The sequence below is a fragment of the Sapajus apella genome, unplaced genomic scaffold (genome assembly GCF_009761245.1).
Source record: "Sapajus apella isolate SASKATOON/1434 unplaced genomic scaffold, GSC_monkey_1.0 scaffold7, whole genome shotgun sequence".
Classification (NCBI taxonomy): Eukaryota; Metazoa; Chordata; class Mammalia; order Primates; family Cebidae; genus Sapajus; species Sapajus apella.
Window position 1 is genome coordinate 47,813,085 of NW_022436947.1, and position 13,165 is coordinate 47,826,249.

At 36.6% G+C, this 13,165-nt stretch overlaps 1 protein-coding gene across 9 annotated transcripts in view; it reads left to right on the plus strand.

Moving 5' to 3' along the window:
• The first annotated feature begins 2,808 nt into the window (after positions 1–2,808).
• DMTF1 (cyclin D binding myb like transcription factor 1) overlaps positions 2,809–13,165 on the plus strand; it is a 44,845-nt gene continuing 34,488 nt past the window's right edge. For 3 of the 9 annotated variants that reach the window (XM_032276483.1, XM_032276492.1, XM_032276489.1), the window contains exon 1: positions 3,572–5,006. The gene's annotated coding sequence lies outside the window, so the exon portion shown is untranslated. Of the gene's footprint in view, positions 2,998–3,571; positions 5,007–12,660; positions 12,736–13,165 lie in introns of those variants that run through there. The other 6 variants (XM_032276486.1, XM_032276488.1, XM_032276484.1 and 3 more) reach the window with 6 other exon arrangements.

The following is a 13,165-nucleotide window of genomic DNA, read 5'->3' on the forward strand; positions in this document are numbered from 1 at the left end:
AAAAGTTCACTTTCAGAGCACCCAAATGGTATCTTTCTCAGAACTTACAAAACATGGCAATTACTGCTTAGTTAACTAATATATTGTCCCTCTCTCTTCCATGCTAGATAAAGGAATAGGCCTTTGAGTCTGGGTCCAGATATTCTCCCATTTTAGTGAAGTATCTGAACTGTTTTATTTTGTTTTACACACCAAAATTACAAAAAAAGAACAAAAATTTTTAGTCTTATTGGCCAGGAGTATTGGAAGCCTTAGCTCTCCATTCCCGTAACTTGGTAAGGAACCACTTTTTTTTTTTTGCTAATATTCCATCAATAGGCCTCAACAAAGATTGACCATAAAAGAAGAAAAAAGTGAAGTGGATATATAGAGGTGGTCACCAGGCTGAGGTATTAAAAGGATTGTAGAGATGACACACATAGAAAAATGCAGGGTGGGGAAAGGATTGTAAGATAGAGTGTCGTAAGGCCCAGAGGAAAGCCTATAGTAAGAATCTGAGTCAGGAGACCATTTGGTAAAGCCTGATGTGTAGGCTTAACTGGAACAGTTTGTTCATTCCTCTGTTAGCATAGCAATCCCCATCAGATGGAAGGCCCTACAGTATATACTCATCAGCTATTAATAACAGGACTCAGAGACTGTGTAGAAAGTAAATTACTTGGTAATTGTATTTTTCTTTTACTTTAAACAAAAGCTTATAAACATCTTTTTTTTATAAATTAGCATGATAATCATGAAACAACAGAACCTGCGTCTCAGTATTTGAAATATTTCATATTAATATATCAACCTGCCAATTAAAAAGGCAATTTCATCAGCATTCAATCAGTGATGAAGTTCATGAAAGTGTTAAAAGACCTCTGGAGTCCAGCAAAGTCAATTATAACTAGCAAATGCAGTAAATATCAAGCTATGCTGTAAATACTTTCACAATCATTGTTTAGGATAGAAATACTTCTCATGATTTTTTCCACAAAACATTTAAAACCTCATGCATTCCCTAAGTACACACTAAGTAGTGAGGTACAGATAACGTAGAAGTATAACTGCAAAAAATTGCTCTAGGAATCAAGTTGTATTATGGATAGTCTTCACATTGACTATTCAGGTTAAAGGCACAGAGACGTTACTATGATTAACATATTTTTTAGGTTATGTATTAAGCTAATACTAAAATACACTTGTCATCCCCAAATAAATACCAGCTGACTTGGAAAAGTAGTTATAAAAGAAACTCAACCAGAAAGGGAGAATTTAGTTATGAAGATGCACTTGACTTTTTTTAGGGAATTAACAGCCGCATGAAGGCTGATCTAAAATTTTGCAGAAGAGAATGCACAGCCCAACCATAATTTATATATCACTATTTTGTGCCTTAACAGAAAGGATCCTATATCGTAATGTTTTATGAAAAATGTGGCTAATTAGGAACCACCTTCTTACCAATGTTAATGTCAACAATTTTCACATGTAATTATTATTTTAATATAACTGCTCTTTCAGTAGTTGTATTGCTTCTCTGGCTTTAGAGTTTAATAGTTTCCATTCTTAATGCTTAATACATGTCAGGTTCTATGTAAAGTATGTTGTCAACAAGATTTTGGAAGGTAGATCTTACTACTCCTGATTTTCTAAAGTAAATGAAGCTATAAGAGGTGAAATGCCATATTCAATACTAAGAAATGGAGCCAAAATTCACATTCAGGTTTGACTGCCTGAGACCATACCACAATACTATTCTGTCTCATAGCTTGGCTTCCATAAACATTATTATGTACTTATTAAAAATGGAATGATATACGGCTTAACTCCAATAGAATGCAGTGCCACAAATTAGTAATAAAATTATCAACACAAGAAAATGCTGCTTCTGACATTTATTTTTGAAAATTGGCCAAACATCTCAATCCTCCAGTAAAGTAAAGCATTTGTAAACTAGCTGTAATCATTTGTTTTCGTATGAACGTAACGAAAGTGTATTTTGTGAGCTGCAACCGGGGAGCTCGGAACACAGCCTCTAGAGCTGAGGCTTCAATTCTGATTCCACCACCGACTTGGGAGACTTTGGACACATTCCTTCACTTCTCCTTGGTTTCTGTGTAGAATGGGATTCATTTGTAGTAACTGTAGTGATGCACTTATGAACACCAAATGAGTTTCATACATGTAAAATATTCACATGACACATAAGCACTCAAAAAAATGCTGACTCATACTGCTGAATCCAAAAGCTTATTTATCCTTTTCGTTAATAAGGGTCTTAAAACGCATTTTCGATTTAGGATGGGTTTATACAGCTGCAACCTAAGAAGCATCTGTATTTTTAAGAAGAACTGGGCACAACAGAATAGCATCTTCCCAGTATAACAGTGAGATCACACTCACAGAGGACGCATTTCATCAAGAACTGCTTCACACGCCCAGACAACATCTCATTTTAAGCCCCTGCGGCAAGACAAATCAAGTACGAAAACACACTCTCCCTGTTTTCTTCAGCACTGAGATCACCGGTTCCTTCCATTCCACACCGCGGCTCCCTCGGCTCGGAGCCACAGGGAACTATGAAAACCGGCCCGCGGGACCTAAGCGTCCCCAGAACCAGAGGAACGACAGTTGCGTCAAAGCAGAAGGACCTCTTTTACAACATCAGCAGTGGTATAGTCGGTGCAGAGATTTCCTAGCAGAAAGAGAGAAGGACAGCAGACATCCCCACTGAAGACCGACGTTCCAAACCTTTCAAGGCCTTTTTTCGCGCGCCGACACAACCGGAAGTGACGCGTTCAGCCAGCGCGCAGGGCCACCCGCGGGACACACGAACGGGAGGGGCAACGTGCGGGGAGCTGGGGGCGGGGCGCGGCCGCAGCTCCGTTTCCGGTGGCTCGTAGCGCTCGCTCACTCCAGCTGCAGCCACTCTCGCCCGTGGCTGCTTCCTCCATCCTGGTATTTTTTGGAGCCTCCATCCTGGTTCTTCCAAAGTGCCCGGACCCAAAACAGGAAGTAAGTGCGATGGAACCTTCAGGTCCCAACCGCCGCCAGGGCCGCTCCGCCCAGTGGAGCCTGTCCGGCCCCTTTTCTGCCCGCTAGCTCCCGCCGGCTGGCGCAGGCTGCCGGCGCCCTGGCACCGCGGGCGGGGTCGGAGCCTGGCCTTCCTGACGTTGCAGCTGCCGTCCCCGCACGTTCCGGCCAGTGCCTCCCTCTCAGGGCCGGACGGCGCCCGTGGCTCAGGCTGCAGAGTAGGGAAGCGAGCAGCCGCAGAGGCACAGCAGCAATCCGACGGGGGCGGAAAATGGCGGCGGCTTCGGAGGAGCTAAATGGCGCCGGGACCCCTGGGGGGGTGGGGTGGGCCGGGAGGTTGGGTAGAGAACTAGGCCACAGGGAGTGGGGACAGTAAGGAAGCCCTATTTGCTTTCTCGTGGTGTTCCTTTTTTAATTTTTATTTTTATTACGTTTTTCGGTTTTGTTGTGTGGTGCAGCGTAGGAGAGGTAGGCTTGGGTGGGGTTGAGAGAGTGGGGGCGGGTCTCGACCCAACTTCCCCCGCTTTGCTTTTTTCTTGTTCTTTTACCTTGTTGGCGCTTTAGATTCTTCTGTAATTTTGCGGGGATTCAGCCTTGCTCGGCGATTCACGGCCCAGGCAGAGAGAATCGGGATTGCTGGCCGAACCGCCTCTGTCAGTCTGAGTCTCTTATTTAAAGAAGGGATGTGGGCTGGGGTGAGGGGACAGAGTCCTGGTGGAGCGCGGAAAATGCGTCTCTAAAGAGTAATTGGCTTATTGTGCCGATATCCCAGAAAGTTCTTAAAATTGTTAAATCCACTTTGTCCTCTAAAATGGACTTCGCTTTGAGAATTTCTCAGGGAGGTACGTAAAGTGTTTTACCACAATCTCCAGAGTAGATTTGAGAGAGGAAGTGGCCAAGTGCCTTTCTGTGCAGTTGAATGATAGAGCATATGCTTTTATATAAAAATATTCGGCGTAGATAAGAAAAAGGATAATCGTGTACAGTATGAGTCAGGACTCCTCCCTTTCTCATTGAATTTGCGTAGTAGCTTTTTTCGCAACTCGATTCATTTTTGTGTACCTCTTTTTAATGTATATAGATTCGATTTTTGTGTGCCTGCTTTCTGACAGGCGAGGCTACTTGTTGGGACGTCCTACAAAATACATATTTTGTAGAATTATTTAATATTACATGTCTTGAGCTTAAAGTTGTGCCATTTGGAATATTTTAAAACCATTTGTAGCTTTTAAGCTCCAGTCCAAATACGAAAATATTCCTCCCCTATGTTGAAAGTTTTACGAAATCCGTTTTTCTTTTTCAGTTAAGGGTTTTCTTTTTTTGTTGTTGCTTTTTTGTTTGTTTTACAGGCTGTCTTACTGGTATTTCTTAAGGGTGTTCATATTTTTTCATTACTTCAAATTTTTTAAGGCTGGTTTTAAATTTGTATTTCAAGTAACTTTCTGAGGATTATTGTATTTTAACAAATTAGATAATTTACTATCACTTTTTACATTTAAAGAATGACGATACAACAAAATCTTTTTGCTCTTATGTTGTAGTGGAGACAAGATTTCATGTATTTGGTTAGGATTTACAAATCTTGTCAGGATTTAGAGAAAAAAGGTTAAAACTATATTTCTTAACATACAAAAGTTGTCTTGCTGAGAGAATCCAATTTGGTGTGGGAATAGCTTTTTTCTTCCGTACACAAAGCACAAAAGCCAGCCTCATTCTGTCTGGAAAAAACCATTATGTTATAGGTGTGAAAAATATATTTCATGATTTGTGGTGATTTTTGTCTCATTTTAACTCCCAATACTAGGTGCTTCTGTATGCCACCAAACAAGCTAATTTTTTTTCTTGCTATTTTAGTTGATAGGCTCACCCCAAATATGCTTTTTGGGACTGATTTAGCACCCGCATATTCTGCGTGAATCTCTTTATTGATTGCAGTTGAGCTAATGGTGGAGCCAAAATGCTATTGCCCTGTCTTCATCAACATTTAATCAGTAAGTACTGGGCATTGCATCTTTCTTAGAACTTTAAGTTCATACTTTGCAGTTATCTATGAATACATTATATAAACATTTTTCTCTGAGTGTTCATCAGGTGTTTGAAGTATTTTGAGGGGAAGAAATCAAAGTTCGGGGGGTATGACTTGAGCTTTGAAAACAGAGCATGACTGGGAAATGTTTACTAGTAGAGAATCATATCAAAAGTAGGTAGCTGTCCTGTAGTCCTTTTTTTAAAGATCTCTTTTCTCAGTGCTTTAGTTATCTCATTACACCCAAGGGGTGCTTTATCAAAGTTCGGGGGTATGACTTGAGCTTTGAAAACAGAGCATGGCTGGGAAATGTTTACTAGTAGAGAATCATATCAAAAGTAGGTAGCTGTCCTATAGTCCTTTTTTTAAAGATCTCTTTTCTCAGTGCTTTAGTTATCTCATTACACCCAAGGGGTGCTTTAAAGCGGAGAGAGAGTGTATATATTTTATAAGGTTAGTTTGATGTCACTACTTAGTATTTAAATAACAACAAAAAGCTTGTCTTCACCTTCTCTGCAAAAAAATTTTACCCATTAGTCTCATTTATCTCTTCAACATCTACAGACCCTAATTTTTATTAATGGTGTAATAAACTTACATGCCCTGAAAATAACATCTTGTTATTTTAAACAGTTGCTTTTGCCATGCTTCATTAAGTGCATTGGCTTAAATTAACACCTGTGAGGATAAATGAGCTAATGTGAACAAGTGTTCCCTAAGGATTTACTGCCTGGCACATAGATGTTAAAATATTGAGGGAGCTTAGAAGTGTATTGTCGTCTTGTGTCACTTGTATTAACACACATATCTGTCTGTTACAAAGACATCAAAAGTTTAGTAAGGAACAAGGTTTAGGAAGGGTTCATTCTGCTTTTTTTATGTCATTTGTAAAGACAGCATATTTAACACCGAGGTGTTACTATGCCTTTCCAAAATGGAGTTTCCATTTTCATAGTCCATTTTATTCTCACTACCATCATATATTTCCTATCTGAAAGGATTTCCCAAGAATTGATATACTTTTAAGTCCTTTGCGGTTTCAGCTCCAAAAGATTTCTATACCTCTAAATGATACAAGATGATCCAAGAAAGTTGTATACTAAGTGATTTTTATTAAAATAATTGCCAAGTGTTAAGGATAAAATACAGATAAATACATTACCAAATGTATGTGACATTTATTTGCTTTCATGTCATTTCTCCCTTTATTTTGATGATGCTTTCATTTTGTGAAGAAAATTTCTGTAATAGAAATCAGAAACAGATTTTGTGTTTGCTTTGATTCTATAAAGGTAAGTTTAAAGGAGGAACCTGTTTATCACATTTCCTCCTCCCCGCCAAGTTCGTAGAAAGATCGTCCATTCCATGACTGAATACTAGAAATAAGTTGTCAGGGAAAAGCACACTGGAGAGCTCATTATGAACAGTTTAATTTTCTATCATCCCATATATTTAAATGTCATTTTTAATGTCATTAAATGTATACTGTTAGGTCATTCTTCCAGTCACCAGTGGTCAAAGCTAATTCATTCACTTCCCATCAGGTGTTATGCTGATTAGGTTTATTTTACTGCCTGTGTGTATTTTAGTATCTAATGAGGAAATCTACTTTAAAATTTTTAAAAAAAAATTAATTTCACTGTAAATCATAGGTGTCTGATGATACTGTGAAAGCTTCTGATGGTACCTTGTATGAAAGTACTCAGTTTTGAATGGATGAAATCTTTAAAGTGTAGCCAATAACACATTATTAGCTCTTAAACCATACATAGGGTGAAAGATAATATTGTTGCTTTTTTAATAAGCAATACAATTTTATTGTCGAACCAGATATGAAATGCTGCACCTTAAAATGATCCATGCTATCAAGTAATTCTCGTTGTTCAAGTAATAATGACATTGCTTTCAATAGTAATTGAAATCAACATTTTAAGCATTAAAAACTTGCTAGAATAGATTCCACTGACAGCTCTATTGACATTTTTATGATATATAGTCATATTTTACTATCTTAAAACCAAGCCATAGTAAACATTAATTAGGTACCTTAATTGAATATGCCTTATGTTCAGTTATGGCTCTGCTTCTCAGACTTTTCCATAAAGTACATAGAGGAAGAAATCCCAAGGGGTTTGGCACTATAGTGCAAAACAATCTTCCTCAAGTGTGTAGTGTTCCCATTCGTATCTTGAGTAAAATTGGTACTTTGGAAGATGTTAGGCTTATTCTGTGACCTTACCTGTTTGACAGCCCCGGGGGTTCCCATGTTTAGGATGTGTGAATTTGTTACCTATTATCTTCCACTTAGGTTTTCTACTTAGCAAAGTCTCGTTATTTCAGAACAAAAATATCTTCCAAATTCCTTATAGGTTACTATGCAAATAGTCTTTTAAGTATTTTTTAAGTCATTAGTTATACAATAAGTTATACAATGGTTCTTTTGGAGTTTTATAATAACATAGCCTCAAAAACAAATGTTGAGTAATAGCTACAGATTAGATAAATTTAGATCTGTGCACCCATTCAAAATGTAGAGTAGTAATATTGGAAAATGCTCTAGATAGAGTAAGTACAAAAAGATGTGACAGTATGATCTTAATATTGTGAAAACAGTAAAGATAGGCATGCTGATACGTGGGTAGAAGCCATGCAATCACACAAAAAGAATATGAATGGGTCAGGGAAAAAAGACCTCTGAAAACTGTGTCCTTACTGCCTTAATAGTTGAATTATGCCAGAGACTGTTTCTCACCCAGTTGTTTCTCAGTCTTTAACCCATCTAATAAAATTGTGGTGCTATATGTTCTGTAGCTTGCAAAGATTTCACAGTATAAAGTGAGTGTATGAAAATAGGGAATGTTTTATATCATGTGGTCTCATCCCATGTTCCATTTTAGAATCACAGCTCCAAGCATCTAGGGTCAGCTAATGTTGGTTCCTGTGCTTCTCATGATTGCCACTCATAGCATCTAAACTCTTCCGTACTTGAAATGGGTGTACATCTGTTTATAGAATTAGCCCCCGAAACTGGGAACAAAGGTCACTTCATTCCTTGATTCTGGTTTTTAGAAGATATTCAACACTTAAATGCCCAGAAAAATCAGGACGATAGGTAGACTCAATTGATGGAAATACCACTCTAAGATAACCCATTGGATAAGAACTTTGCATCAAAAAAAAATGAAATTTAAAAAAAGAAAAAAAAGGAACTTTACATCAATACTAAAGGAAGAATAGCATGAATAACTCATTTCTTTAATTGAATTCTGTGTTAAATAACAGATCCAAGAGTTATTTCTTTATGCTTGTCCCTTTTCGTCCTTCCAGGTTATAGTATGTTAAATAAGGTCATCTTTTTCATTGGGAGCTGTAATGTGAGATTATATGATAATAAAGATACAGTAACTCCATTATAAGAGTTTTGTACCACACTTAAGGTTGTGTGGTTTGTGTTTTTTTTTAAGCCACTGGAATGGTTTTTTGCAGTTGACAACATGTACAAACCTGCAATTGTATAATTGTTTGGTTTTTAAAATACTAAGTATAATAAAAGTATGTTTATGTTTAAGAAATGTGATGCATTAAAGAAGTCCTCTGTAAACATAATTCTCAGTGTATTTTCCTGCTTTGTTTCATACATAAATAACAATGTAAATAGTCATAAATAAAACGATCAACTTTCATGGCCCAGTGGTATATACAAATTTTGGTGTTTGGCAGAAGGTGTTCTCTGTTTATATAATTAAAACATGCAGCATTTGTAGTGATTATTAATGAAATCACTTATCCTAAGTCCTTACTGTAGCCCAACCTGCACTATCAATAGTAACCCTTATAGTGTAGTTGGTAAAGATGCCACATGTTTAAAAAATCAAAATGATTAAAAGAATAATAAAAAGTGACTGGGTGTGGTGGCTCATGCCTGTAATCCCAGCATTTTTGGAGGCTGAGGCAGGCAGATCACCTGAGGTCAGGAGTTCGAGACCAGCCTGGCCAACATGGTGAAACCCCTATCTCTACTAAAAGTACAAGAATCAGATGAGTGTGGTGGCAGGTTCCTGTAATCTCTGCTACTCAGGAGGCCCAGACAGGAGATAGCTTGAACCTGGGGGGCAGAGGTTGCAGTGAGCTGAGATCATGCCACTGCACTTAAGCCTGGGCAACAAGAGCAGGACTCTGTCTCCAAAAAAAAAAAAAAAAAAAAAATTCTAAAAAGTAATATAAATATCAGTCTTATTAAAACCACTTTAGCTTTTCTGAAAAACAAAATGCTGCTAAGGAGTGAATGTTGTACAATTATTTAAATAGCATCTAACAAAATCTGAAATTTAAGGAACAAATCAAATATATTTTAGTCTTGCAAAAAAACACATTGAGATTGTTACAGGAACAGATACTAAGTTTTCTAAAATTTGTTTCTGAGTCATCAATGAGTTAAAGCTTTAAGAGTTAAAATAATTTTAGAAAGCCATAATTCTTGATATAGAACATATAATTAGGTTTTAATGACCAGAAATAATTATTTCTTCATAAAGCATTAAATACCTTGAAACATACCACCTGTCTAATGATTTATCAGATAACCACTCAAAATTTATTAGGTACACATTTAAATTACTTTCATATAATAAAAGTCAACTGGAATTTTGCATATTCGCTATTTCATTTTATACATTATTTTTTAGGTCTCGGAAAACATGCTTCATCAATCTATAAAAATGATCTGGTTCACACTGTTAACTGCCTGGCAACCTTTTAAAAACTTAAACAGCAGATTACAGGAAATGTTTCCACTGTTCTTTTAAGATTCTGAGATGCCTAATTAATCTAAATGAAAATTTACAAATGGTAGCCAAAATCTTATCAACTGTCAGCCCAGTGTAACAAATTTCATAGTTATGCATAAATAATTCAAAATTATTGAAATTTATAATGAAAATGTCAACAAGGCATATAACATCGTTTGTCAGATAGACACATGATAGACTATATAGAAAATTAAAGCTATCAAAGCTGTAAATAGTGTGCATAAATAACAGCAATGCCAAAGCATTAGGGCTGTTAAAATTATATAAACACATCTGATAGTTCTGTAAGCCACTCCCCACTGATAAAGCTATGGATAAAACTATTCCTGATAGTTCTTTCTGTAAGCTACTCTCCACTGATAAAGCTATGGATAAAACTAATTCCTTGCACAGCTTTCTAATAACTGATGATAAAGCTGAGTTAATTCCTTTTTTATAAAACTGTATCCCAATAGACAAAATGTCCCTATCTTAAGTATTCAAAATTCTTGAAATCTCAAGCAGATTGTCCATGATCTTCCTAACTGCATTTGGATTTGCTGTTACCCTCAGATATTTTTTCCTTGAATTTACTAAGGTATCATGCTGTTTAAAGATACTCAGCAAATGATGGAAACATGCCAAAAGTCCACTTTAGTTAAAATGGCTGTTAAAACTGTTTATTTTTCTTCCATGCTATCTTCTCATTTTTAGTGTAAAAATAGTACATATGGTATGACCCATTACAAAGAAAGGAAAATTGAAAAGCTGATGATGTGCAGTCATGTGTTGCTTAATGACAGCTCTCAGAAATGCATTTTGTGTTATTTCTTGTGGGCATCATAGAAAATACAAACTTGTACACCATGTTACTGTACTGAATACAATACAATTTTAACACAATGGCAAGTATTTGTGTATGTAAATATATCCAAATATAGAAACGTAGTAAAAATATGGTAGTATACTCTTACAGACTTACTGTATATGCACTCTGTTGTTGACCAAAATATTATATGGTACATGACTCTTCTGCTCCAAAAAGGTGATAGTAGAGTTGGCGATTTTCTGATAAACAAAATAGGGAGGGATTCCAGAAGTTGTTAAGCATAGATTCTTGTGTAATGAATTAGAATAAAGGCACTAAATTACTAAGCTTTTTACCCTACTATCACAATTTGATTTATTCACCAATATTTCTCTCCAACATCAGAATACGTATGTATTCTGTGTAACAACTGTCTTGACTGCACTTGATCCTTTTGTTCTAATTTGAAAGCTAAACCTACTGAAAAAAGGATCTGTAGTTTGTCTTTTCTTTCCTACTTCTACTGTAATTCTGTACATATTCCCGTAAGGCTTCTGCCCCTACTACTTCCACCAAACTACTTTTGTTAAAGGTACCAATTGTTCTCTGTATTGCCAGATTACATAGTCATTTCTCAATCATCTTATCCTCAGCAGTTTTCAATACAGTTGGCTACTTAATGCTCATTGGGAAAACACTTGTGCTTCTTAGTTAACACCTCTTAGTTTTTCTCTTGCATCTCTAGCTGGTCCTTCTCATTCTTCTTTGCTTGACTTCCCAAATGTAGTGGAGTGTTCTAGAACTGGAATCTAGGCTGTTTTCTCTAACCTCTTTAAGAAATCTTTGAAAACAATGTGTATGCCACTAACTCACATTTATAGATCTAACGCTGGCCTGTTGAACTCTAGTTTTATATTTTTATCAGCTTGACATCTTCATTTAGATACCTTATATGTTTGTCAGTATTAATATTAATAAAAATTACCTTTGAATTTTTAACCATGTAAACATGTTACACATTAAAAGTGAAACTATGTCAGTTTCTTAAATGTTAATAAATGTACTGGCCATATATATAGCTTGGACTATAGGGGAAAAATAGTGAGTCAAGAACATGTTTAAGATGACAGGGGAATGGGCTCAGTTGTTCATGCCTGTAATCCCAGCACTTTGGGAGGCCAAGGCAGGCAGATCACTTGAGGTCAGGAGTTTGAGACCAGCTGGCAAACGTGGTGAAACCCCATCTCTACTAAAAAATACCAAAAAGCCGGGTGGGTGGCATGCACCTGTAGTCACAGCTACTTGGGAGGCTGAGGCAGAAGAATTGCTTGAACCCCGGAGACAGAGTGCAGTAAGCCAAGATAACGGCACTGCACTCCAGCATGGGTGACAAGAGTGAGATCCTTCTCAAAAGCAAAAAAAAAAAAAAAAGCTACTGTATCCCTAATATCTGCATGTAGTAGAAGCGTAATGTATTTGGATATATTTGTTTATTGAACAAATAAGCTTGTTAGTTTACAAAGTAGCATAGAATTATTCACTAATCTCTAAAAGGAGTTGCAGAACTTTAAAAAAGGAGCCAGGATTCTGGTTCTTTTTCCCAAAGTTTTGGATTAACTTGGGTCTTTAAACAATTTTCATTCAAATGCTAAACCTGTGACCATTTTGCACCTATCAAATAAGCATTCTGCTTTTTACTTTGAAGTTTTAAAAAAAACAACTATTGGCAAGATAACCAAGAGTAGAGTTTAGATTTCAATGATTGGGATATAAATTTGTGCAACCTTTTGGGTAAATTGCAGTATGATTGAAGAATTCTAAATTTGTCATTTCCTTTGATTTAATGGTTTTTATTTATTAATTTTCAAGGAAATAGAGTGTACAAATATGTTTTTCGGTATGGTTTAAGGAAATTAAAAATTGGGAACAACATAAATGTCCAGTAATAGGAGAACTGTTAAATGATGTCACACTTTTTATTGCAGCATAAATTTTATTTTTTATTGTTTTATTTTTTGAGACAGGTTGTTGCTGTCACTCAGACTGCAATCTTGATTTCCTGGGCTGCAGCCATCCTCCTACTGTAGCCTCCTGAGTAGGTGAGATTACAGGCATAAACCACCACACAAGGCTAATTTTTTAGTTTTTTGTGGAGACTAGATCTCACTCTCTCAGGCTGTTCTGAAACTCCTGAGCTCAAGCGATCATCCTTCCAAAGTGCTGGGATTACAAGCGTGAGCCACCACACCTGATGCAGCATAAGTTTCAAGTAATAAAAACTTGTGTTAGATGCCTCCCTTGGTTTCCTTCACACTTTTCAATCTGAGCAAATTCTAAAAAGCAGGATATAAAATTGCAAGATACGCTATAGTCACAGACACATACATTGGGGGATGAGATTGGAAGGAACTACACCAAAGAGCATGAAAAATCATTTTTTGGAAAGTTTATGGATGATTTTGACCTTTTTTTTTTTTTTTTTTTTTTTTTTTTGGGACGGAGTTTCGCTCTTGTTACCCAGGCTGGAGT